Below are 25548 nucleotides of genomic sequence, written 5' to 3' on the forward strand. Positions count from 1 at the left end.
GTCATTCTGGATGTCTGGGCGCCTTGTGGCCCTGTGAGCAGGCACACATCTTCCACAGGCTCCATCGTGAACGTAAAAACAAAACAAAAAGGTTTTATGAACCACTGTCAAGTTCTCCCCCCCCCCCCCCCCTCCACACACACACACACACACACAAAGAAAAAAAAAGCAGCAAGCGCCTCCTGCATAGGCGACCACCTGCCCCGACTCTTTTCCCACAACCGTTTCCCAGGTGTCTGCTAACGACGAACTCCTGATAACATACTATGCTGCGCTTTCCCGATCTGGTGGAAGAAACAGAAAGGTTGCCAGACGTTTTCGGCTTCCTCTGGAGAGAGCGTGGTTACGTTGCGTGGCAGCTCTGTTTGCTCTACCAGCGTCGATGATATCGCTCAGAACTAGGCGGTGTATGTCGGCATTTCGTCTTCGGCAAAAAAAAAAGAAAAAAAAAGTTGCATTTCAAAACAGCGTGGTGCAATGTCCTCGCAGTCCCACGCGCGCAGCACTTGATTACGCAGTGCGGGTGGGAAGCCGGGAAAGAAACAGAAATAGGCGGCCGCTGTTGTCGAGGGCCGCCGGATGATGCAACTTGCCGCTGGAGTTGCGATAACGCGTTCATCTTTCTTTGCGAAAAAAAAAAAGGAAACAAAATGGCTCTGAAGACGGCGTGGACAGCCAAGCGAGACGCTTCTCTGTAAGTTATCGCCTTTGAAGGTGCACTGAAGAGGAATCTGAACTCGTCTTTTTGCCGCGGGAACTCGATCTACACGTTCTGAGCACTCTTTGACACTTCGAATTATTGCCTTGTACGGCCGATTGCCATAATTTAAATCGGACTAACGTCCGGCTCCCGCTTTTTTTTTTTTTAATTCCCCGCAGACATTGGGAGGAGTCAACTAACGCATGGAGTGCCTTTCAGGCGGTCGCCTGGCGGCTTTGCTTTCGCTTTTATTTTGTTTTTAAGTTTCCGTGAATAAATAGATCGTCATAGACTACGTAGCTGCAAATTAGGACGGCGGAAATGAATATCCGCGTGCACTTCTTGCTTTCGCCGATCACTACGCATCACTCTGCCGATGGCAGAGCGCAAAGCCGCCACGGCACTGATTGCGGGAAATTCAGAAAAAGGAAAGGCGGGAGCCGGTACGCTTAGTCGGATTTAAAATGAGGGAAATCGGCCGCATAGTGCAATAATTCGCAGTTTCTAAGAGCACTCAGAACGCGTAGATCGAGTTCCAGCGGTATAAATACGAGTTCAGATTCCTCTTCAGTGCTTTATGAAGTGCTGTTGTGCACTGGTACGCCCTGACTGTAGAGAATCGCAATTTTTCCACTGACGAAAATAACCGCGGTACTTCGAATCGCCTGCGTGATACGCCACCTGCGCGTTTCCGCGAGGCTGCAAGTGCGCTGATGAGAGCTCGAGAGTTTTCGAATAAGCTTCTACCGTCAGCGCCTGCAGTAGGCGTATGCGCCATGCGAAAACCCTCTGTTGTGTGGGGAGTAAGGACGCGCCGTGTCAGATTTAATGCCTGATCACAGATCGCTGACCACGCCTCAGCTGTTGTGGAATGCATGGCCTCCTTGGACGTTAGTAGAAAGAATATCAGTATTGTCGAAAGGTCCTCTTCTTTTTTTTTTCTTGCGCAGCCCTTAGGCGCCCGTTCCTGCATTCCGCGTCGTCGTCGTCGGTGTAACCGGTTGTCCATGGGTGGATGGATAGAAGCGCCCCCTTTGAAACGGTGTGGTGGCAATTGCCACCATGCTCAGCTTTCTTTTTTCCCCTTTATTTTTGTTCAACTGTGTTGTAAATTCTTATTAAGATTCGCCATTTCATCTCACTGCGGTTTCCTACACTTCTAACCTTATGTCACTTCTCTGCTTTTCAGCCACCAATCCTCCAATCGCTTTTTGCTAACTTCCACTGCAGATTTATTTACATGACCATTGTTATCTTTAAACCCTAGGGCCTCAGGAAGAGTGACTGTGCCTGCATCGACATCCGGATGGATACCATCACATTTGAGTATGAGGTGTTCAATTGTTTCCACAGATCTACCACACACTGCACATGTGTCATCTTCTTCGTTCAATTTCTTTTTGTAGCTGCGAGTTTGTAAGACACCCTGACCTAGCTTCAAAGAGCAGGGCACTGCCTAGTGAGTTATCATAGAAAAATTCTTTCCTGATCTGCCTTTTCCGGTATCGATATCGTTCTACACTATGCTTCTTTTCCATGGAATTAATCCAATTTTTTTAACTTCCGCGTTTTTAACCTGTCGTTTAATGCTCTTTCTTTCTCCGTCCTCGTGACGGAGTAGCAAAGCGTCTCCTGGAAGGTGGCTGCCTAACAAGGCGCCTGCCAGCGATGGCAAGTAGCATGTGAAGAGCTGCGCTCAAACCGCGCATTACCGACTGTTGTAATCGTCTCTCAATTACTGTCAGAAGGAAGCGTCGATTGTTGCTCATACCGCGCCGTGAAGGTTCAAAGCCGTTTGCGGAGGGTGAAACGGGAGCGGGCCTCTCATTTTCTTTTTTTTTTTTCACAGTTCCCGAGAATCGGACTCTATCGCAGTGTTTCCAGTCGAATCGCGGTCACTGCTCGTAGAATACGAGCTCGTGGCATAACGCAATCGTAACGTATGTGCGTACTTCTTTTTTTTTTTTTTTTGTGGAACACTTGTGGCGTCCACATTACCTGGGCTGTGTGGCCTAGGCTAAGAAAGGAAGTGAACCGCATGATTCGCCATTGTGTCAGGCTGACGGCGGCGCGCCGCTTACTTCTGGTCCCGTCCTGTTTCCGCAGCGTTGCATGGGCGCGAGCACCGCGCGCATGTCCCGTCGCACTGCCCTCCGCCTTGGTCGACGGTAGACAGGCGTGGGGAACCGGACATTTCGAGCTGCTTTGTCGTTCACGAACACGCCCGGGATTTCCCCGCGCTGAAATGCCCCGAACTGAAAGTTCAGTGCAGGTCACCGCGCTGGAAAAGGAAGCAGCGTGTTATGACGCCGAAACTGCGGCTACCGCTTGTACTACTGCTGCCAACTTCTAATAATAATAATAATAATAATAATAATAATAATAATAATAATAATAATAATAATAATAATCAGCCAATCAATCAGCGTTTATATCTCCCAAGGACAGTCGAAAGACTGCTGAGCGATGGTGAGGCGACGCGGTGTCGAGGCTGCTGTCTTGGGAGTCTGCGCCCATTGGCCGAAACCGAAGCGGTTTCGGAAGCAAAAAAAAAAAAACACCGCGTTGCATCGCGCGGCCGAACGGGGAGTGTTCTTGAGGCTGTTTGGTGCGTCATTATTTTTCCTCCAGTATAAGCGCTTGGAAGGCGAGGAAGACGCGTGCATGGTTTCCGTGTGCTCTCGTCTTCAGCGCGCTTACTCAGGCGGAAAAAAACTGCCGAAATGTCTGTTCCCACTTCAGCGCTCGTCAGGTGTCGTTCACTTTGTGTACGCGATCGCGACTGTAGTGCGCCGTGCGCACCACAAACACCGACTCGACTTCAAGAGTTGTCTTGGAAAGTCAGATCGGTGTGGTCGTTGATGGACCGCGCGCGCGGCTGTTGTCTCGACGTTGGCGGAGGGTGCGGCCGGCGGCCTCGGCGAACTCGTTTGCGCGCCGGGGCCACGCTGCGGCCCCACCGTCGCCTCCGCGACAGCGTCTGCATGCGCGCGTTTGCGCAACGGCAGGCTGCTGCGGAAGGGGAGGGGCGTTCCCGAGACGACGACGGTGATGTTGGGTCGCCGCTGGATGCTTCCTCGCCGCCGCTCACGCCTTCTTCCGGCGTGTGTGCGCGCTACAATGTATCCCGTCTCGACTGCGCTGCTTCCTGCGTCAATCCCCTCGTCGCCGCCGCCTCTGCACTGTGTATATATACACGGCTGGCAGGAGCGCACTGCGCTCCACCCCTCCTCCTGTCTTCTCTTTCCCCGTACGGCGACGGACGGCGCTCGCGCATCGAGCAGCGCCATCAGAGCGCACCGCCCTTCCATCTCTCCCTGGCCGGGTGTTGTTGTCGCCCAGGCCTGAAGTGCGGGCGTGCGGCCAAAACTCTTTGCTTCCTTTGTCCCCCTTCCCCGTTGTCCTTTTTTTTTTCCTGCTCTGTACGCGCGCGTGTGGCGGCGTCTGAGAGGGGGCAGGGCCTAGTCGTCGCTGTGTGCGCGGCAAATGTCCCGTGACTCGGGGAGTTAATTGCGCGGAGGGTTTCCGAGTGTGGCGAAGGACTGCGAGCGCGCGTGCACACGAGGCCTGGGGTGGTGGTGGCGGTTACACCGGCTCAGGCACGTCGGCTGCTTCTTTCTTCCCTTGTTTCCGAGCAGCGTTGCTGCTGCGGCTCCCTTGTTTCTATACTTACTCGCGCAGCCCCGAAGACATCGCTAACGCGCTGGTTAGTAGTCGTTCTGGCCGTCGTCGCCCGTTTCTCTCTCGAGCCTCGGCAGAACTTGATGCTGGCCCAGATCATGCAGAGCCACGTGCCGGTTACTTGCCGCTGCTGTTTTGCGTCGCTTGTGTGTGTTGAATCGACGGGGGAGAGGCGATAAATAACGGCCCGAGGTCGCGGGTTTGGGCCTTTTTCGGGGCGTGGGGACACTAGTTCCGGAAGACCCGCGTAAGCTTGCTTTGACGCACGACCGAATCTCGGCGAGTCGCCGGGGCTGAGAGCGCGCGCAGGCTGTAGCACGCGTTGCTCAAGACCTCCACGGGCTGTGCCCCCCTCCCCTGCACCCACGGGTGCAGCGTTTCTAGGTAGATGTGATATAGAACAACCCGCGCGTAGGCACGCGGTGTGTAGCGTATTTTCCCCGATTCTAGCGCGCACACCTTCTTTTTCCCCGTGAAGATTGTGTCTCTGAGCGGCGTGTGCGTTGCATTTCGGTTCGAAAGCGAAGCCGCGCTAGAAAGAACACCAAATGTCGCTTATATTTCGAACGATGCTGTTTAAGCCTTATTACGTTGACACTCGGAATTTTGATGGTGATGTTAGGGCCAACTTCTTCGCTGAGGATTACGATGTTTTCCCGTCTCGTCATTCGTGGTTGCTGTTGAGCTGGAATGGCCGCGGCTTCTAAGAAGGCTCGTCGCTCCTACAACATGGAGGGTTGTGTTACTTGGATAGCGAGAACTGTCTGAGAGCGGCGAGGATTGGTGCGAAAGCTGAAGGAAACGTTGCTTCAGGTTTCTGTAGAAATCTTTTTTTTTTCTTTGCTCATAGACGGGAAAGGCGGGCGCTGCTTAGAATCGGGTAATTACGGTATGTGTCACCATTAAAACAATGAGAGAAATAGGGAGGGAGAGGAGGATCGGACAGCGGCGCCCGGTGGCGTCCGCCCGACGGCCCGCCGATGCGGAAGGTCGCGTGGGAGCGACGTCAAGGTGGCTTCGGCGTCGGGCGTCGTTTTCTTCCGCGCTGTGCCTGTGGCAGCGCCTTTTGTTGGCCGCCGGGGAAGGCCGCGGCAACCCAGTTTCTCACGGACGGGGTCCCGTTTCTGCCCCAGTTGTCCTCCTGCCGCACTGGTTCAAGGGCTCGCGGAAGCCTCCTCCCTTTCACTTCCTGGTGCGCGTGCTATGAGAGATGGCGGGCCCGATATTAAAAGGACCGCCTCTCACCCCCCGCGATCACCTTGGTGTCTGCGTTGCTTCGCCGACGCGTTTGAGTGGTGGTCGCGTCGTTCGGGCTCGGCTGGGCGACGGCCAAAAAAGTTTTCGAGATCGAGCGGCGACGGCTGCAGCGCTCTTCATCTTTTTCATCTCTGTTTCACTGCCCATGGGTGGGAATCCTGGATGCAGCCTGCTGCTGCGCCCCTTTCCCTCTCTTTCCCTCTCTCTCTCTCTGTGAAGCCCACGGCTTTGCGGGACAATCCGCGGAGTGCGCGAGGCGCCCTCTTCGCAGGCTGTGCTGAGTTCAGCGGACCGTGACGGCCTCCCTCGAGTTAGCAGGGCGTCCATCACCGTTCGGAGTGTTTTTGCGCTAATCGTCTTCGAAATGGCTGCGCCTGCCGGTGGAAGCGACCACTGATATGTGGCAGCGATGATGAGAGGGGCGCGCGCATGCATTGTACGAGGGGATGCCTATTGCGAAAGTGAAGCGCCTTGTTAAGACGGAAGAGCGGAAGCGGAACAACTGATGAGCGCGGAAATGTTCAGTGCCTCTTTTCACCACATTGCCGCCACCGCCGCCTTTAATACACCAGTGGACCTTCATCGGCGATATAACAAATGATGCCTTGCGTTTAACACGCACCTGGTTTCTTACTCCTTCAAGTATCAAGTTTGCGACGCAAAAACGGACACTCTCTCAATTGGAGACATGCGCTTGCGTGCCCACTGCACGCTCGCATTGCTCGCGCTACATTATTCAGGCGCATGCAAATGTGACCTTTTTGCGGGCGTTCGCTCGCTTCAGGTACTGCCTGTTCGGTTGTCAGGGCAACAAAAGACGACGTTAGGTGACACGATTTGCCCACGTGAAGCGCACGTTAATCAAGCATGCAGCTGCTGCTGTTGTCGCCGCCTGCACTGAATGAAGGACGAGCGTCTCCGAGAAGCGGGGGAGGGTCGGAGAGAAGAATCTGGCAGAGGCAGAAGAAAATAAAATAAAAATCTAGAAAGAAGTAAAGCAAATGCGAAGCAAAGATCTGGGACTCCCGACCGAAATGCAGGTTGGTCGGGAGAGGCACGACGCAATGCGCTTGCCTGCCTACTGTGTGAGCGCAAGGGGGCTTTATATGAGCGACGACGGCAGCGCCGCCGCGGAGGCGGTGGCCGACGCGGCAACGAGTGAGGAAAAGGTCAATCGCCCGCTCGCGTTGCACGCGTCGTTTGGGCGAACGTGAGCGCTATCATACGAACACGCGAGCCGGAGCCGCGCGCGTCGTGTTGTCCCCCTCTCGCTGGTCCTGCGTCGTACGTCGGTGTGTGCGTGCTGGGATACTGCGTCGTGGTCTCGACGCCGCCGAAAGACGCGTCGAACGGTGCTGTCTCCTCTGCGTGCTGACAGCAAGCCTCGCTCTGTCGTGTGACGTATGCCTGGTCAGCGAAGCCCGCCGTCGAAGCCCGGCGTGTTGCGGTGTTGCGGCGCCGTGTTTCAGCTAGTTCCGAGGGTTGCGAGCAAATCCCTGTGTGTTGGTTGTGTGTGTGTAAAGACGACCCTGCAGCCGGAGGATTCCGTATGAACGAACCGGAAGCGTTGTTTTCTATGGACCGGCTGAAGGCGACCGAGTATTACTACTGCGTGGCCGCTCGAGGCACCAGGTGGGTTTGGGTGGTTTTTGTGGGTGCTGCTGTGTTAGCCCTTTTAAGACCTCAGTGGAGGACGTCTTGCCCAGTGGGACGCCTGTGGTTTCAGCAGCGAGCTGTTGGGTTTTTGTTTTATAAATTTGCGTTTTCTCAATAAAAATGCTAGTTGAGAGTCGGCGCTCGTCCGTCGTCCTCTTTCGCGCTGTTTTTGTACACCATAGACTAGCTCTCTTATTTATTATTATTATTATTATTATTATTATTATTATTATTATTATTATTATTATTATTATTATTATTATTTGCGTGCATGTATTCCTCTCGGGTCACGAAACACTCCGCGCACAGTTCGGGGGGTGTCTTATTTGCGTGCTCCGAACTGTCCGCTCGCAAGTTCGCTTTTTACGTTCCACCTTTAACTTTTAGAGCCGTGGCACTGAAGGCCATTGAGTTTGAATGTGTGCACCGGCGGTGCAGAAGTGTTGGGGTCGCGGATTGTGGAGGGCTCGTCCAAATGTTTGTTTTTTGTGTGACTGCCTGCTCCGATACGAGACTGGACGTATCTTTTCCCCTTGTCTGAAACCGTCGCGGCGATATCGTCCTGAGCTCTCGCCCGCTGGTTGCTCCAGTACAGTCGCGACGGGTCTAAAAATGCCGGATTCAGTTTCAGTTTGGGGAAATCAGTAGCGGCCGCTCTTACTGATGTCTCGGCCGGGTGTGACGACGAGGAGAGAGTTCTCGCCCCTTCTACGAGAGGAAGGGAGAGCGGTAGGCAGGCATACGCTACTCCTTGTTGTCCCTTACAGTTCGCTTTCTTCGCTCTGTGTCCTTTGTACGGTCTCTGTCTCCCAACGTATCTCTCTAATGGTCCCTGTATGTCGCCAAAAATTCTGACGCGAGGCCCGCGTGGACAACATTTTCAGAGCGGAGTTTGCGGCTACGACGTACTACGACGACGACGCCGTTTATACTTGGAAAATAAACTTTCTCGTGCAGTTCTCGCTGCGCAAAAAACAAAAAAAAACGGGGTGGGGGGGCGTCTTATAATTTCTAATATTGAGTTGTGACGGTGATTTCCTGTTTTTAATTGACCTTGTTGTACCTCTCGCTCCTTTCTCGGAAGTTTTCGAAATGCTTGTATAGATTCCGACATCCTCTACAGAGGTGCATTACCGAGGACGTGTCTGTACGCTCTGTGACCTTTATTTGGTCTCGAGGGACTGCCTGTGCCTTCAGCTGCTTCGGTTTCTTGTAAGAGCTCTGGCGCGCCAGATAGGTAACGTAGGTAGAGCATACAAAGACAGAAGGTCCCCCCCCCGCACTGTTGTTTACTTTTTTCTGCCCCCTAGGCGCACTGCTCGTCGGGGTTTCGGGAAGCCGACGTGTTGCGGCCTGGCGCCGCATGATTTGCTTGCTTATTCCCGAGTGGCGCGGTTGCGGAGGAGCGTAGGTGAGCTGCGTAATCTTGTTACCGCCGTCGTTCCGCTGCACGGTCCCCGCAGTTCTGTTCAACTGGAAACCGCCAGCACTGAACCGGCGGCCTGGCTGCAAAGAACTCCGAAACGCTGCTGCGCACTCGTTGAATGATCAGCTTGTGGCGAAAATCCTGAGGTCGGGTGGGAGCAAAGGAGCGAGGGCGATGTTTGCATCACACTTTCGGGACACGGAAGAACGAACAAATAAATTGATGACGCAGTGTCGTTTGGTTTCGCCTCCGGAACGCGTTCATGAGCGAGCGCGCTGGTGGCGCAGCTCTCGAGTTTCCGTCCACACACTGCGCGGCGCCTTCCTCGCACGGGCTTGCTGCGGTGACGTGTGTGTCGGCGTGGAGGAGCGTAATTGACGTTTCCCGGCGTGCCAGTGCGACGGGGAGCCGCCGTTGAAGGGGGTCCCGCCCGAGCTTCTGATCTTCCTCCGCGTCTCCTTGGATGTCGCCGCCGTCCTTGTGGTATCATCACCGCTGGCACGTCGTCGTTGCCTGTATACTTACGCGGGCGACGAGGAAAAGCGGCCCGCAGTGCTACCGCGGCAGTAGAGTCGCTTCGGCGAACGGCGTGGTCCGAAGCATCTTATGTATACAGCGATCGTGAGGCTACTAATCAGCCGTTGAGCGTGATCTGGGACTTAAAGAGGCGATTACTCCTCGCTTTCGCGTTTATTTTTTTCCCCTTTTAATCACAAGATGGCGGTATGTGCGCTCGAGGCGCGTTCTCCGCATAGAGGCTGCTGCCAGAATGGGGCGATCTTCGTTAGTGCTGCTCGAACGGGTGGCCGGACGCGTCGAGTGGTTGCGATAAGTAAAGTTGGCAGAGGCATTCGATACCGGCGCGCGCGTACTTGTAATGGCGCGTCGTTAAGCTTCAAGTTACGGACTGTGCGGGGTATCGGTAATCGCGGAGGCGAGGCGCGGCAACAAGCTCTTCATCGCCGGGAAGGCGCTCTGACGAGCGTATAGCCCGTGGCTGTTCGTCGAGTGCGAGGCCGAATCGCTGTCGAAGTGTTGGCGGAGTGCCTAATGGGCGAACGTAATTCGTCGCCGCCCGACACAACCCTATAGTAGCTGCGCGTGAGATGCGAGCTTGGAGGAGCAGACGTTTTCCAATTCTATGAGGAAAAATAAATATAAGCCCACTGGTGCGCTTTTTAAAATGAGCTTTTTTTTTTCAGTTACATAAGCGCTTTCTTAGACATGCATTGTCAGCGGCGGCGTGCATCAAAATACAGCCAATACGTGTTAACTATCAGGTTGGTTAATTATGATATTGAATAGTTACTTTATAACTGCAGTCGAACCTCGCTATAACAAAACGGTTTATAACGAATTAATGGATGTAACGAAGGGATGACAATTCTTCTTGTAAGCTCAGTCAACGCGGGCTATAACGAATCTACGGCTGTAACGAAATAATCGCCGGGCCCCTTCAATTTCATTATAATGGTGTTCAACTCTATTACTGTTAGGTTCCTCATTTGTTGAAATGATTGTAGCCCACCGTAAGTAATATCTCAGCTGGAGCGGCCGCATTTTGATGGAGGCGCTATTGTTTTTAACATGCCTAGGCACTGACATCTGTGCTCGCCACCGAAGCTCCTCTGGGCGGCCTAAATCATTCCCGACTGCTCTGCTTCGGGACGTGAGAACTGATCGATTGATCTGCTGGCCGGGAACGCCATTAAAAAGCCGTCCCATACATAATCATACCTTCAACTGCGCAAAAAAACACGGGCACAAGCCGTCCCATACATAATCCTCGTTTACATGAATGCGACAGAAGTAAGACTCCAGTCCCCTTGTTGAGGGAAAGAGCGGGTTTTTTTGCGAAGGAAAGGCGTGACTCGTCCTCTGCTCTCTTCCTCGACGTTTTTGCGCGTTCTCTCAAAAAGTGGACTGGAGTCGACATCTGTCGCATACGTGTAACCGCTGCTATAGTGTGATGGAAGATATTGCACGTTCTTTGCACATTTTCGTCGTGGCCGCGGACAGACAAATGCGCTCGATTCGCTGCTAACTTCACTGTTTACAACGGCTCACACGGCCATGTTCACAATATGTGTCAGATGTTTCAGGGAAGCCCTCCACTCATTCCTAAAAATAGGGCTTTTAAGGTAAAAGGTAAGGAGAAGTTTTTTGCGTCGTAGTAGTACTGTTGGCGGACGTCGGAAAACGGATGAATCGTGCGAAATAAAGTGGTTTACTAAATTATAATAGTTAACTTCAAACTATTATCGATAGCCGCCTTATTGCAATTAGGAATTTGCCGGCCGTTAATGATAGCCGTTTGAGTTTGTGGGTTTCTACGTGGACAGAGGCCACCCACCCATCGCGGGTTCGAGCTTTGGGAGCCGGGGCGGAGCTGTGGCCAAATGACAGTGATTAGTCACCTAGCCGCCTCTCCACCGCCTGAGGCGGGAGCAAGGGAAAGAGGAGAAACAACGCGGGAAGCCGGCACAGGCGCGCAAAGGCAACGGCGGAAAGCCTGGATTCCCACAAGTTTTTAGAATTTTAAAATTGCTATTACCCTCGCGCCGCTGTGGCTCAACTAATTGGGATCATTTCTCGCGCCATTCAAAAACCGCGCTCCTGTGGGAGGATGCAGAAATGTCGTCAATCAAATCTTATCACTTTATGACGCACGTAGTACCATGCGGCAGTCGCTTCCCCGTCCGCTCTGGAGCAGTGGAGTGCCGCGGCCTAATGATTCATCTACCGGCTGAGGAAGTCGCCGGGAGCGGGAAGCATCGCTGCACGGGCGGGGCAGAGATTATCGCGTATAGTATACGTGCGTCATGGAGTGGGAAATTAGTGGCGGGCTTCCCTTTTCAACGTGATTGCCACCATATTGCTCGCTGGGCGCTAACAACCGCTCCCTGTGCGTCGCCGTATTGTTCACTATCCTGTTACGCGCCCCTCCCGCAGGCGTGGTGGATTGTAGTGCCTGGTACTAGGAGCGTTCCAGCCAGCAATATGGCGCCAGTCAGGTTGGAGAGGTCTGTATAAATAATAATAAAAAAAAACGCTTAAAGCTGAAAGAGAGTAAACTAATAAAGAAATGGCAGTCCAGATGGGATGTTGAAATAAAAAACTAACTGCACCTAGTGGAGCCGATCCTTGGCGAATGGAAGCCGTGTCAACACGAATAACGCTTTATTGAAGTCATCTTATGTCGCCTTCGCATTGGACGTAAGCATCTTACACATAACTTTGTATTAAAGAAACAACAAAATACCCTTTGTGGATATGGCGAAGTGGTCACAGTAAACATTATTGTATTTTCATGCTGAAAAATAAAAAACTAAGACAAACATCAACAATATTTTACTACAAACACATCTCTTTCCGCGTACCCCAGCTTGCTTGTGGGAGAGAATGCAGTAGCAGACTTGTCACTAGTAGTTAGATTCCTAAAAAAGGAGATGCCAGTAGCAAATTGTATTTTTCTTTTTTAAATCTAGTTGCCCACCAGCACAACAGTGAGGTCTCACCAACCCTGTGTTTGGCGAATGATAGCCTCAGCTGCTTATGCGCCATATAACCTAACACACACATGCCTTTTTAAGCATGAAATGCTTTTAGCTCCCGTTATCGGCAGTGTGGTGACGTCACGCCGAGACCGAGAGCCATCATCCGGGCACTGAATTCCACTCATCCAGGCTCTAAAACGAGAACATCCGGGCACCGTACGAGACTTAACGAGATTTGGTTGGTTGGTTGCGACTGAGAGAAAAATGAAAAGTAAAGGGCACGGGCCTGCCAACTAGCTCAAGCGATGGGTTCGACTCCCGCCGCCGGCCGGGTACCCACCGGTTTTCTCAAAATGGGTACAAGCTATGGCCCGGCCTGGTGCTCGGCTTCTTAGGGCTGCATTGCTTGGGAAAGGAGCCTGCGCCTTCAAATCCCGTCACTGTGGGCAGAGAGTCGTGTGGACAAAGCGAATACTCCACCGCTGCCACGTGCAGATAGAAGAGAGTTGAAAGATTAGAGGACAGAGTAAAAGACAGTAAAGACGCGCGTCGCAACAACCGCGTCCGCCGGAGCGGACGCTGGCTGAAAAACACAGATACACGGCCGCAGAATGCCGCAGCCCGAACCTCAACAATGGATGTGGTCAAGCACCGCAGCCCGAACCTCAACAAAGGATATGGTCAAGCACTGTGATGACCTTAACGAGATTTAACGAGATTCTATAAGTCCTCCTACGGGACCGGCATACAAGCGCCGGTTGCTCTCCAAACAACGAGTCACAAAAAATAACTGCTGCCAGTGTCTTCTCAATGTTTATCAAGATATCAGTCGAGCTGTGAATATGATAATGCACGGAATTATAATTTCCGATTTCTAATAACGCGTGCAAAAAGGACATACATGCCACAATACACTTCGTTGTCATACGTGATCTGTTAGGGGCTTTGAGAGAAGGGCTTTCGGCTGAAAAACTGCTTTCGCGCGCTCCCCAAGGATGGCGCTGCGGTCCTACACTCATGCATGTAAAACACCGGCCGCAGGGCTTTCATGCCCTTTCCCCCTCTGGCAGGCAGATGTATACACGCTCGCGGAGTATTCGAACGCGCTACATATACATTCTCGTCAGGCCTGCGTCTCGTCGTGTCCGCGTACGCTTCTGCATCGTCCTGGATTTCAATGCCGCCACCGTCACAGCTGCTTAAGCCGAGGAATGGAGCCTGTGTTAGGCCCCTCGTACGGTGGGAGGAGTCGACCAACGCGTGGGTTGCCTTTCACCCAGTCCCGTGGCGGCTTGCCGCTCAGCCATCGGCGGAGTAATATGTAGTAGTCCGTAGTAGCAAATAGTCCGCGCGTATTTTTAATTCTGCGGGCTTGTTTTGCGGCAACATTATCTGCGAATGAAACTAATTATTCGTGGAAACCTAAAAAACAAAATAAAGCGAAAGCAAAGCCTCCACGGAGCTGGCTGAAAGGCACTTCACGCGTTGGTCGACTCCGCCCACCGTACGAGGGAGAATTCAAAAAAAAAAAAAAGGCGGGAGCCGGACGTTAATTCGATCTAATTACGGAAATCGGCCACACAGGGCAATAAGTCGCAGTTTCTAAGAATGCTAGGAACGTGTAGATCGAGTTCCCGCGACAAAAAGACAAGCTCAGAATCCTCTTCAGTGCACCTTTAAGGGTAACGGAGTGGATTCCAAGAGAAAGCAAACGTAGCAGGGGACGGCATAAAGTTAGGTGGGCGAATGAGATTAAGAAGTTTGCGGGGATACAGTGGCGGCAACTGACAAAGGACAGGGTTAATTGGAGAGACATGGGAGAGGCCTTTGCCCTGCAGTGGGTGTAGTCAGGCTGATGATGATGATGATGATGAATTGGAAATTTTCTCTGCACCTATCCGTTCCGCAGTGCAGCGATGCTTCTTCGAACTTGGTAGCTTTCTCGTTTTTCTTCGTCTTGAAAGTTTGCCAAAAAAAAAAAAAACTTAAGCTGGATAAGTTTATTCCCGAAGTAGCAATTTTAGGTGGCATTTGCAGTGACGTTTCTTTTTTTTTTTTGTCGCGCGACGTCTCTGTTCACCGCAAAAAGTGATACAACGCACCCATTCACTCGCTGATACCGGAAAGATTCTCTTCTGCACTACAAGCCGCTTTGAGATTCCGCGCGTTGCATCACGCTCTTGCGATAGAGCGGAGGTATACAGTTACCAAGCTCTCGCTGGTTTCCATCGTATTCGACGTCCGCGAGTTCAGAGATTGCGGGATCGGTGCGTTCAACCGAAACAGCGCGTCTCCGCCATTGTGTACCTCACGCGTCGCGTCTGCCTGCGGGCGACCGTCACTGGAGTGTCGCGCGCGCTGTCTTTGACGCGTTGCCAGTTCTCCTTCCACGAAGTATAAAAATAGAGAAAAAGAGAGCGCAATCTCGGCGCTCGGAAGAGGATGCGCTTACCGGTCTTGCGCGCAATGCACGCGCCAACGTTCTAGACGACCGCGGAGCCGGCCGATCTCGCAGGAGCGGGTTCTTGGGCCTTTCCTTTCTTTTTCTTTAAATCGAGTAAAGCACACACACACACCCAGGACGACCTATTGCGTTTCTGGCACACGTGTGTCACTTGTAAGCGCCGTGAACGCCGCAGAACGCGTTGGGACGTGGCTCCGAGAATTTACTGTGTTATGTTGGGTTTAGTGGCGCATAAGCATCTGAGCCAAGCCATGCGCCAAGCTCACAGAAGTTAATATTACTATTATTATTAATAACCAAGTTCAATTGACCGCCACGTCGTGCGTGGTCGTAGAGGCGGTGCTGAGTGAAAGCTTTCTCGTAGGCAGCAGTTAAAGGGTCCCTGAAACGGTGTCCATGTAGGCAAAGAGAAGTCGAAGTATTGATAGACATTGAACGATCCATCATCCTACCGCAAAAATTTTTGATCTACCTTGTGCGGAACCAGAGATAATGGCTATTAAAAATGACCACCAGCCTTTTCCCTCTCAACTCGTACACCGGAGCGAACCATAAAAAAATAAAGATTACAGGCCGGGACCATGCTCCGCCCACAAATACGTCATCGACGAGATCGGTTTGTTTACTTCCGGTTGACGCGCTCTTTCGCTCGCTCGCTCGCTCGCTTTCCCGCTGTCTGCTATGTTCACCTGTGTCTCGCAACCGTCGCTGCGGCTTCTCTCGTACTATAGACCCCGAGTAGAAGGAACGACTTTTGCGGATGAGTGCCGAAATGGGATTTCAGCCTTAAGGCGGGGACACATGTGCGAAAAGTGTGTGCGATTCGCTGCGGCGCGCCGTTGTGAACGACGTCGTAACAACCGAGCGCGCAGCCCGTCGCCTGCGTCCAACCTGCTGGATGTCTACGACAAGCCGCGCGCGGAAAACGCAAGGACGGGAAGCGGGAGCCAATACGAGTGCGGAGAGCGGCAGCGTCATGATGCCGTACAGCGCGCTGCTCAGGGCGCTCGGGGCCGAGCCACGCCGGACCGGCCTGCCAGCCTTATTGATGCCGGCCACCGGCGACTGAAAAACGCGCTAGTATTGTTTGTTCTCGTCCATAGCAAGCCCTTGGATAGATGCATGTCAAAAATGCATAATTTCTGACGATCGTTGGCCAATACCGAGTTGCTGGTAAAAGTGATGACTGCGATACAAGCAAATTTCATCCAACAGCCGATTTGGTGCTGCTGCTACTTAGTGCAGTTCGCCTACCGTCTGCTAGCTCCGTTGCTGAAGGCATCGTGGAAATCGAACATATCTTTTATTATGGGACGAGTTCGCAGTAAAGCGATGTGAATAGTAGGCCTTTTATTATAGCGCAGGCAACTTCCGAAGCGCCGTCAGCTGCGGTTTCAATGCGAAACCAGATAGGCCTAGCGACGACTAGGGCAGCCTGGGACCAGCGCGCAGTTCGTCGCGCGGCGTTGCCGCAGGCGGTGTCGTTGCCGAAAGATCCACTTTTGCACAGACATATTTTCGTTGCTCGAATCTAGGAAGCATCCTCGCTGGTATCATGGCTGTTTTGCATTTTCTTGTGCGAACGTGATGTACGCCGAGCATGCCGGCCGGCCGGCCAGCCTGGATCCCGTCTGCCGGCGACATAAAAACGAGCTAAAGTGTGTTCTTGACGTAAATAATAAACCCTGGGATAAGAAATGTGAAAAATGTGTCATTTTTGAGGATCGCTGACCAATACTGAGCTGCTGGTAAAGGTAACGACTGTGATACGAGCAAATTTCTTGCCACAACCGTCTCGCAGCAGCCGCTGGTCCGACGTGGGGTCCGGCTCGCCTGGCGCCCGCTCGCTTCGCTGCAGAAGGAGTCGCGGAAAGTGACCATACTATTATTTTATTGTGAGATGATGCTGTTGACTGCAAAGCGATGTGTAGAGTAAACCTTGTATTATAGCTTAGGCGACTTCCGAAGCGCCGGCCGCTGCAGCTTCGATGCCAAAGAGGCAATAGGCCTAGCGACGACCACGGCAGCCAGGCAGCAGCAGAGCTCGTCGCCCTGAGCGCCCGCGAGCGGTGCCGTTGCCGAAAGCTCGCAACATAAGCAGGCGTGCTTTGTCGCTGCTCGAGAAGTATTTCTGATAACAAGGCGATCTTTCCTTGTGATATTTGTACACCATCCCAAGCAGCGCTCAGGCATTGCTGCACGGCGGCGAAGTGCGACACGTTTTGTGAGCGGAGCTTGGGTAGGGCGGCGCAGCGATGCTCACCGCTCCGTGTCTCCCTGCTTGTAGTGGGGCGGCAGTTCGCAAGCGACGATCGGTGCAGCGCGTCGGCCAAGCTTTTAAGGACACGCCGTTCATTCAGAAATCGAGCGCTGAATCCTGACGACGACGACGGCTCGCTCACTTCCATCTTTCGGCAGACAGTGCCGAAGGGCAACATCTTGCCGAACCCTGGCTTTGCAACCAACGACACAGCACGGCCGGTCCATTTTGATTGCGCATGCGACGGAGGTCGCGACAGAAATCAGTAGTGCGGTGACTCCAAATCGCACCTCGATTCTCGATTCGGTTCGACGGCGGCGCCGGCGGAGTGACACAAGCGGCACGAGCAGACGAAAACATTGTAAACCGGAAGTGCAGTACTAATTTCTGACACCAAACACACAATAACTGCGTAAACATGCATATAAACGACAACTCTGCTTGCTGAAATGCGAAATGTTTCCGAAAAGAGTAAGAGTGTGAAGTATCTAGAGCTTCTAGTTTGTTAAATGCGTGATTTCACGTTGGCACCGCGAACCAATCATAGGCCAGCACTTGTGACGTAAAGAGTACAAACTGACGTAATGAGTACGGATTCGGGCGGAAGTTCACCGCCGCTGGTCGCCGCGAGGCTCGGGAGAGGTAGTTTTTGAAAATGTATTGTAAATTATCTACTCGCCTTTGATGTATTGTACGCGGCATGAACGTTCAGTGGCCTACGCTCTACATAATGCAAGTATTTGTTTGCCAACCTCAGACACCCCTTTCAGGGACCCTTTAAGTTTTTTTTTTTTCATTGGTCGTTGGCGAGATGGGCCGCACATTTTTTTTCTACCGCGGGATGTTCGCGCAGCTCCGCAAAACGCACTGTCTGCGCGGCGCGCTGCTGCCGCCGACCGGGGAGGTAGGAATCCGCGCTCCTCTCTCCCTCGTCGCCTCCTCTCCGTCTTTGCCGCGAAGGCAACGGGGGAGAGTAGCGGGAGAAGGGGGCGGAGGAGACGCACGCCCGCGGGCACAATGTATCCTTTTCCTTTTGTGCAAAGCGCGCGCGCGCCGCTCTCTGGAGCTGGCGCCGCCGCCGCTGCACGGCTGTTGTTTTGTTGCGCATTGTTCTGTCCGCCGGCGCCGAGAGCGATAGCGTGGCCCACTGACCGTTTCGCGCGCTCTCTTTCCCCTCTCTCGCTCGGCGGAGAATGAAATAGGGGAGGCGGCATTAAACCAAGGCGGTTGGCAATATCCAGTGATTGTATGCGGCCTTTGTCCTCCGCGGGCGGTTGTGTTTGCGTCGGCCGGCCGTGCGGGTCTGGATTAGCGGGGCCCCGTCGCCGCGTCCCGCAGAGTCGAAAGAGCAAACGGTGAAGCGCGCCGTCTGCCGGCCTTGTGTGGCCGATGCGCTGCGGGCTGACTGTAACATTTTCAGGGGGAGGAGGAGCAGTAGGGTGCATCGATGCAGCGTTCCTTCAGCACAGGGGTGGCCGAACAGGCGTATGCAAGGAGGCATAAAAAGAATGTAATCTCTTTAATGAAGAGCCGCAGTATAAAGGGGGGCGTGACCATTTGTTCTTATTTCTTCCAACACGCATCACCTGGCGTATTCTCTGCAGGATGGCGTCAACCGGCAACAGCTGTGCGTGCGCCTCTCTTCTAGAACATACGGGAAGCAGTCCTCTAGAGACGCTAAGTCGTCGAAACGAAAGCGTTGAAGGCCCGGGAAAGGGGGCAGATCGTTTGTTCACTGTTTCGCCAATTGTTTCGCTTTGTTGTGTAGGCTGCTTTGTTGTGGCCTGGTTCTCGTTGCCAAATATGTGTTGCGCTCAAAACGAGGCGAACGGTGAATGGGCGTGAGCATAGTAACAACCGAGGCGCATGAGAAATGGCAGAGGCTGTTTTTGTCACAGAGCGGTGCTGGCTAAAGACCCTCAAACGTTTGTCCCGCAGAGCCCCCCCTCACTAAAGCCCCTCAAAAGTTTGAGGTGCTGGCGATGTGCACACGCCTCGTTTTGGATCGGGATGTTTCGCGTCCTCCTCCAGCTGCTGCCGCTGCTTCTTTCTTTCTTTCTTTCTTTCTTTCTTTCTTTCTTTCTTTCTTTCTTTCTTTCTTTCTTTCTTTCTTTCTTTCTTTCTTTCTTTCTCTCTTTGAAGCGCTGTGTCCGTCCGATCATTTGCGTCGCGACAATGGCGAGAATATTTGCCCGCGGTCTCATCGTATCAGTGCGGTGATATATTTGTCGATGCTAGAAGCGTGTCCCACCAGGTATCGGGTACAGGAGCACCGCCGCAGAGCCGAAGGAGGAAGGAACGTGGGCCGGAGACGGGGAGTAGGGGAAGTGAAGGAAAAAACTGTATTTACATTATATACAAAGAGCGGGACTGAGAATGGCTCTCAGTGGAAGGGGAACGTCTTCGTCAACCGTAGTCGACTGGAGCTAGCAGGCTTCTCTCGGCCACACTCACGGCCGAGTTAAATATCGTCCGGTTTCCCCAGATCCCTGGCTGGGGAAAAATGGTCGACGAGCACTGTCCAATCGGATGGACCGAAGGGGACCTCCTTGTTACCGCCCACGGCTGGGCAGGTGCGAGCTTGTCCACTCTGTCGCAGCTGGGTCGAAGAGAGGGGAAGATTGCTGACTCATCCAGCCCCGCGGGGAAAGGAATCTCCTGAAGTCTTTCAGCAGGGGAATGAACTTGCCTCCCCGCCGATTGCCCAGAACGCGAGTCGGGGACACAGAATTCTTCAATTATCCGCCAGCGTGACGGCGCCGCCAGGTCGCCTCCGCATTCACGGTGGTTGCTCGGACAATAGCTCCTGGGCCTCGCCTGCCTTCGTCGCCGCTGCACTCCGTTCAAGGAATTTCGCTGGGGTTTTGGCTGACAATGGCCTTTGACATCCCTGCCACACTAATCCGCTGAGGCTCGGAGGGGCATTCCAAGCTTCTCACTTCCCATGGTCGTCGCGAGGTTGTCGACCTTGGCGATTGTTCACGGTAGCGGCTTGATCGGGCCCACGTGGTCCGAAGTGGACACAGGTGTGACGGGAACACACAAAGAGAACCGTCATTTTTCATTTCTTGACTTGGTCAGTGACCCAATTTTCCTTTGTGAATAAATAACACAAAGGGAGTTAAAGGGGGGGGGGTAGAAACACAACAGCACGTCCGCCGCCCGAAGAGGTCTCGTAGTGGTTGCAGCCAACGCTGCTGCGCGCAGAGACCTGGAGTTGTGTCCGTTCGGCCTTTGGTCACAGCTGGGCCCAAAGGTTCTTCTTGCTTCGTTGACAGCTGTAACGAGCTCAACCAGCAAAGTCCAAAGCCCAACAAGCAGAAAGCGCCAAACTGACTTCAAGAACTGCCAAGCTGTTTTCGGTCAACAAAATCTCTTTAGAGAAAATGAGCTGTAGCGTGAAATTTACGTCCTCCTCCGAAAGTTGACATGTTTGACCAAACCAGAATACACAGAGCTTGTTTAGCCAAAAGGGAGGAAAATTTTCTAAAATTTTGGGGGGGTGCCGTAGCACGGTTTATGTCACAGAAAGCCACCGCCCGTGAGAGCACAAAGGGAAGGTGGAGCTGCTGAACACACATACAAAACAGACAAAAATGATTCCCGCTAAAGCAAAAAAAAAAAACAACAAAATTCAAATTTGCATAGCGGATTAACGTCCGTGGAGTCAGGAAAGGGCATTACACGGGAAAGCTTCGGCTGAGGCCATCAGCGTTTCCATTACCTCGCACTTTAGTGCAACGCATGTAAACTGAGTCCGGCAATGCCAAGCTCCGAAATTTCGCTCTCATTTCGCATAGGAGAGTGTAATGAACAAAAGAACAAAAAAACAAGCATTAAACTCAATATGAGATTATGCGTCATATCCGCCCCTTGCGCGGCCGCGGTCCGACAGCTGCTTTAGCAGATGAGACATTGCATAATGCTAGGATTTCCAGCTTGCATTTCTGTACAGGAGAGTTAAATGAACAAAAGAGACAAGCATTCAACTCAAGACGGGATTATTCCTCGAATCCGTCTGCAAACAGCGTTGCGATCAGAGGAATTTACTGCTTCCTATTTTTCAGCCGCCCCCTGCGCGGCCGCGGTCCGATAGCTGCTCTAGCAGGTGCAACAGGACACAAGGCTAGGAATTTCAGCTTGGGACCCTTAACTGTTCTTCGTCCAAGTCTCGCGGTTCTGAAGTTTAGCTGACGCTCAGAAAGCAGAATGCGAGAAGGGAGCGAACGAGTGCGAATGCCGTGCCAGCGTATCCGTCTCTCTCGGATTGGGTTCGCGCGTTGCGTTCTCTTGGCTTGTGTTCCCACGGGGCGGGTGCGAACTCTTGAGCACCGAGGCGCCAAATTGGGGCGGCTACGCGGTTCGGATTTGAGTCGAGCAGTCAACAAGAGCCGCACTTTCCCCTTAATTAACTCTTCCCTTTTGGCCACCTCTTTACGCTGCCGCTCCGTGGAAACCCTCGCTGTTGGTTTGCGGGGCGCGTCACTAGCCATCGCGGAACCGTCACAGGTTAAGTCGTCGGCGTTCGCCTCATTTCCAATTTGTGATCCAGCCTGCTCTGGCTCACTACCGTGAGAGTTTATAAGGGTTACAGGGTCACGTTTGCCCTCTTCACCCGCGTGCTCTGCTGGCGCTGCGAATTCTGGAGCCTTCGAACTGGTGAGGACCTGCGCAGCGTTATCTCCAAGACTAAGGCCCTTTTCTTTGGGCAGCCTATCCAAGCGATTTGGGAAAATCGAGGGATGCTGCATAGGCAGGTCTTGGGAGACGGCTGCCTCGGTCAGACGCAGCTCGAGCGGGCTCTCGATCGCGACGCGGGCAGTAAGTTGGTCGTGTTGGATACCTTTCCTATCCTTATACTGGCGGTACAGCAGGCCAGAACGGAGCTGGAAAGGTATGTTCTTCCGTGACACACCTATGTCACTTTGGGGACTCAAGTTGCGTAGAGATTGGTCTTTCTCTTGCTCAGCGGTGAACGTTTCTCTGTCCACACGAAGGAGTTCGAGAAAGCCATCCGAGTGGGGTAACACAAGATTGGAATTCAATTCCTCACCTAGCTCCAGGTCATCACTTGCGCCTGATTCGGAAGACTCACTGTAGCTTGCACTACTATCGGTGCTCTTAACCCCTGTGCTAAAAGTGAGTAAGTCCTGGGCTGGCTCGTCATTAGGTAGCGCGGAGCCGTCACGGGTTAAGTCGCCTGCGTTCGTCTCGTCGACAGTTTGCAATAAAGCCTGCTCTAGCTCATCACTGTGAGAATTTACAGGCTTCGGGCTTACAGGTTCAGGTTTGCCCTCTTCAACCACGTGCTCTGCTGGCGCCGCGACCTCACGAGCCTTCGAAATGGTAAGGACCTGCGCAGCATTGTCTCCAAAACAAAGGCCTTTTTCTTTCGGCAGCACATCCAAGCGATTTGAGCAAATCGAGGGATGCTGCTTAGGCAGGTTTTGGGAGATGGCTGCCTCGGTCAGACGCACCTCGAGCGGGCTCTCAATCGCGACGAGGGCAATGGGCAAAGATACGCAGTTTTCATTGCCGACTTTAATCTCTTTTCGCGCCGAAACCTCCTGATTTAATGTCGAATTCCTCTCGGCGCGCTTCGCCAGTAAAATTTGCAACTCCAAACGCATTAAAGCAAGTTGCTTTTCATCGGCTTCCTTAAGACGAAGACGTTCTTTTTCTATCCTGTCAGCCTCCTCCTTAGCGGCTTCCTTGCGGTAAAGGCGTTCTTTTTCAATCCTGTCAGCCTCCTTCTTAGCGGCTTCCTTGCGGCAAAGGCGTTCTTTTTCAACCCTAACGGCCTTCTCCTTGCGTTCCCTTTCAACCCTGTCGGCCTCCTCCTTAGCGTTCCTGATTCCCTCCTGAATGAGTTCCCAGGTCTCCCAAATTTTGTCACCCTCCTTAGCACCACATTCCTTAATAGCCTCAATCAGCTGCGGCTTTCTGTGACTCTTCCTGGCCTCAATACCCAGCTTTTCACACAGCAACATCAACTCTGGCTTCTTTAGCTTGCTCAAATCCATGGCAACTTCCGAACGAGGACTTTCAATACAAGCTGCTACGTGAAATGCATAAGCGAGCACGTGCAGAAAAACAATCTACAGGAAGTGATAAATTTCCAGAGTTATCAAGCCTGGCAGATTCTTAAAGAAAGTCAAGCGCTCACCACTGCTGAAGCCAGGACCAAGCGTGGAAGATCCCGCCGCTGCCAACCAGTTGATATATTTGTCGATGCTAGAAGCGTGTCCCACCAGGTATCGGGTACAGGAGCACCGCCGCAGAGCCGAAGGAGGAAGGAACGTGGGCCGGAGACGGGGAGTAGGGGAAGTGAAGGAAAAAACTGTATTTACATTATATACAAAGAGCGGGACTGAGAATGGCTCTCAGTGGAAGGGGAACGTCTTCGTCAACCGTAGTCGACTGGAGCTAGCAGGCTTCTCTCGGCCACACTCACGGCCGAGTTAAATATCGTCCGGTTTCCCCAGATCCCTGGCTGGGGAAAAATGGTCGACGAGCACTGTCCAATCGGATGGACCGAAGGGGACCTCCTTGTTACCGCCCACGGCTGGGCAGGTGCGAGCTTGTCCACTCTGTCGCAGCTGGGTCGAAGAGAGGGGAAGATCGCTGACTCATCCAGCCCCGCGGGGAAAGGAATCTCCTGAAGTCTTTCAGCAGGGGAATGAACTTGCCTCCCCGCCGATTGCCCAGAACGCGAGTCGGGGACACAGAATTCTTCAATTATCCGCCAGCGTGACGGCGCCGCCAGGTCGCCTCCGCATTCACGGTGGTTGCTCGGACAATAGCTCCTGGGCCTCGCCTGCCTTCGTCGCCGCTGCACTCCGTTCAAGGAATTTCGCTGGGGTTTTGGCTGACAATGGCCTTTGACATCCCTGCCACACTAATCCGCTGAGGCTCGGAGGGGCATTCCAAGCTTCTCACTTCCCATGGTCGTCGCGAGGTTGTCGACCTTGGCGATTGTTCACGGTAGCGGCTTGATCGGGCCCACGTGGTCCGAAGTGGACACAGGTGTGACGGGAACACACAAAGAGAACCGTCATTTTTCATTTCTTGACTTGGTCAGTGACCCAATTTTCCTTTGTGAATAAATAACACAAAGGGAGTTAAAGGGGGGGGGGGTAGAAACACAACAGCGGGGCGCTCCACTGTCGATGCTGGCGTGGCTCATATTGGGTTATTACGTCGACGAGCATGTCCCGGCCTGGCGCATCTGTTTACATTTCGATTGGCGTACATAGCGTGGCATTGTATAATGTGTGCGTTTGTCTTATCTTTCGTTTTTTGTTTGCTTCCTCAACGCTTCCGAGCCATTGTGATACCTTTATTACGACAATATTTTTTTTATCAGTGTTCACGCAATAAGCTTTCAGCTGCCTACTTTTCCGAATGCTTGTGCAGTAGAGCCGGCTCGTCCTGCGATTGACCCATTATTAAAAGAAAGAGGGAGGGGTGGGGGGAGGGGGGGGAGGGGTAGGGTATAAAATAATTTACGGCTTTCTGCTAGGAGCGCTTCATATTTCCCGCTCATTTATTGTTTTTTTTTCTACTTTTGCGCTGTGATTTCTTCTAATATCGACGGCATGAAAGGGGTGCCAATAAATTATTTATTACCCTTTAGAAGACGATCTGATAGCTTTGTGGACTTGCTAATCAGTTCCTGCAAGGAGGTCGTATTGAAATGTGGCGGCGTTTCCAATTAAGAGAGAGAGAAATAACTTTTGTCGGGAAAATCAGATAGGTTTGGCCTGAAGCAAAATTGCCCTTTACTCGAATAGGCGTCTAAGGTGCAGAAAATGGGCTAAATTATGGGCGGCGTCTGTAAGTCAGGATGGCTGCGTGCCTATTCGTAGCTGGTAGTCAACACCCATGCATTTTGTAAGAAGCGAAAAGCCCGGACGACCTCGCAGGTAGATTTCCCGTCCGCTCGTGAGCCTGACATGACGCCCTTATACTTAGTGGATCCGTATCGTAGAAAAGCCATGACGCCTGGCCCTCAACCATGCAGAGTCCACGCAGTGAAAACGTCGAATTAAAGTCGTGAACCTCTAGTATCTCGTCATTTGTGGTCCTTGAATTAGAGAACTGTAACGTACTGGTTCATTTATTAAAATGCTTTATTGAAATAATTTTATTAAGGCGGAAGCCTTTAATGCCTCATCGTTGTAAGCTAGGAGCTGTCGACAGAAATGTCGCGCTTTTCAATTGGTCGCAATGGTCGTGACGTCACAGTGCGCGAATTTCAAACGGCGCCAATTGTACTTTGGCTAGTAACCATGCAACCAATTAAAGGGATGGTATAGTGATGCTCCAAGTGGGACTGATTTTAATTAACTGCTTAATTAACAATGTACCCTAATTAACCTTTCTAGTCACACCAGATAAATAAACTAGAATACAGTGCCTTCGTTCACTTCCATCTTCCTCCCTTCCCTTACGGCGAGGCTCTGGTGTCTACCGAGATATGCGAGACAGATACATTTCCTTTCCTCAAAAACCAATTTACCGACGAGCAAGGCGTAGAGCCGAACGGCCGATGGCGTTCTGTGAACCCCCTAGCAGCGTTGCAAGACGCTGTCGCGTTCCACTCTT

At 52.5% G+C, this 25548-nt stretch overlaps 1 protein-coding gene across 6 annotated transcripts in view; it reads left to right on the forward strand.

Annotated features, from left to right (window-relative positions):
• Positions 1-25548, forward strand: part of InR (Insulin-like receptor) — a 194571-nt gene that overhangs the window by 25351 nt on the left and 143672 nt on the right. Inside the window, exon 1 of one of the 6 annotated variants that reach the window (XM_089543468.1) lies at positions 1188-7270. The exons of 4 other annotated variants lie outside the window; for them this stretch is intronic. The gene's annotated coding sequence lies outside the window, so the exon portion shown is untranslated. Of the gene's footprint in view, positions 1-1187; positions 7271-25548 lie in introns of those variants that run through there. One more of the 6 variants, XM_089543463.1, reaches the window with a different exon arrangement.

This window comes from Amblyomma mixtum, chromosome 5, assembly GCF_055824585.1.
Source record: "Amblyomma mixtum isolate Tamu chromosome 5, ASM5582458v1, whole genome shotgun sequence".
Classification (NCBI taxonomy): domain Eukaryota; kingdom Metazoa; phylum Arthropoda; class Arachnida; order Ixodida; family Ixodidae; genus Amblyomma; species Amblyomma mixtum.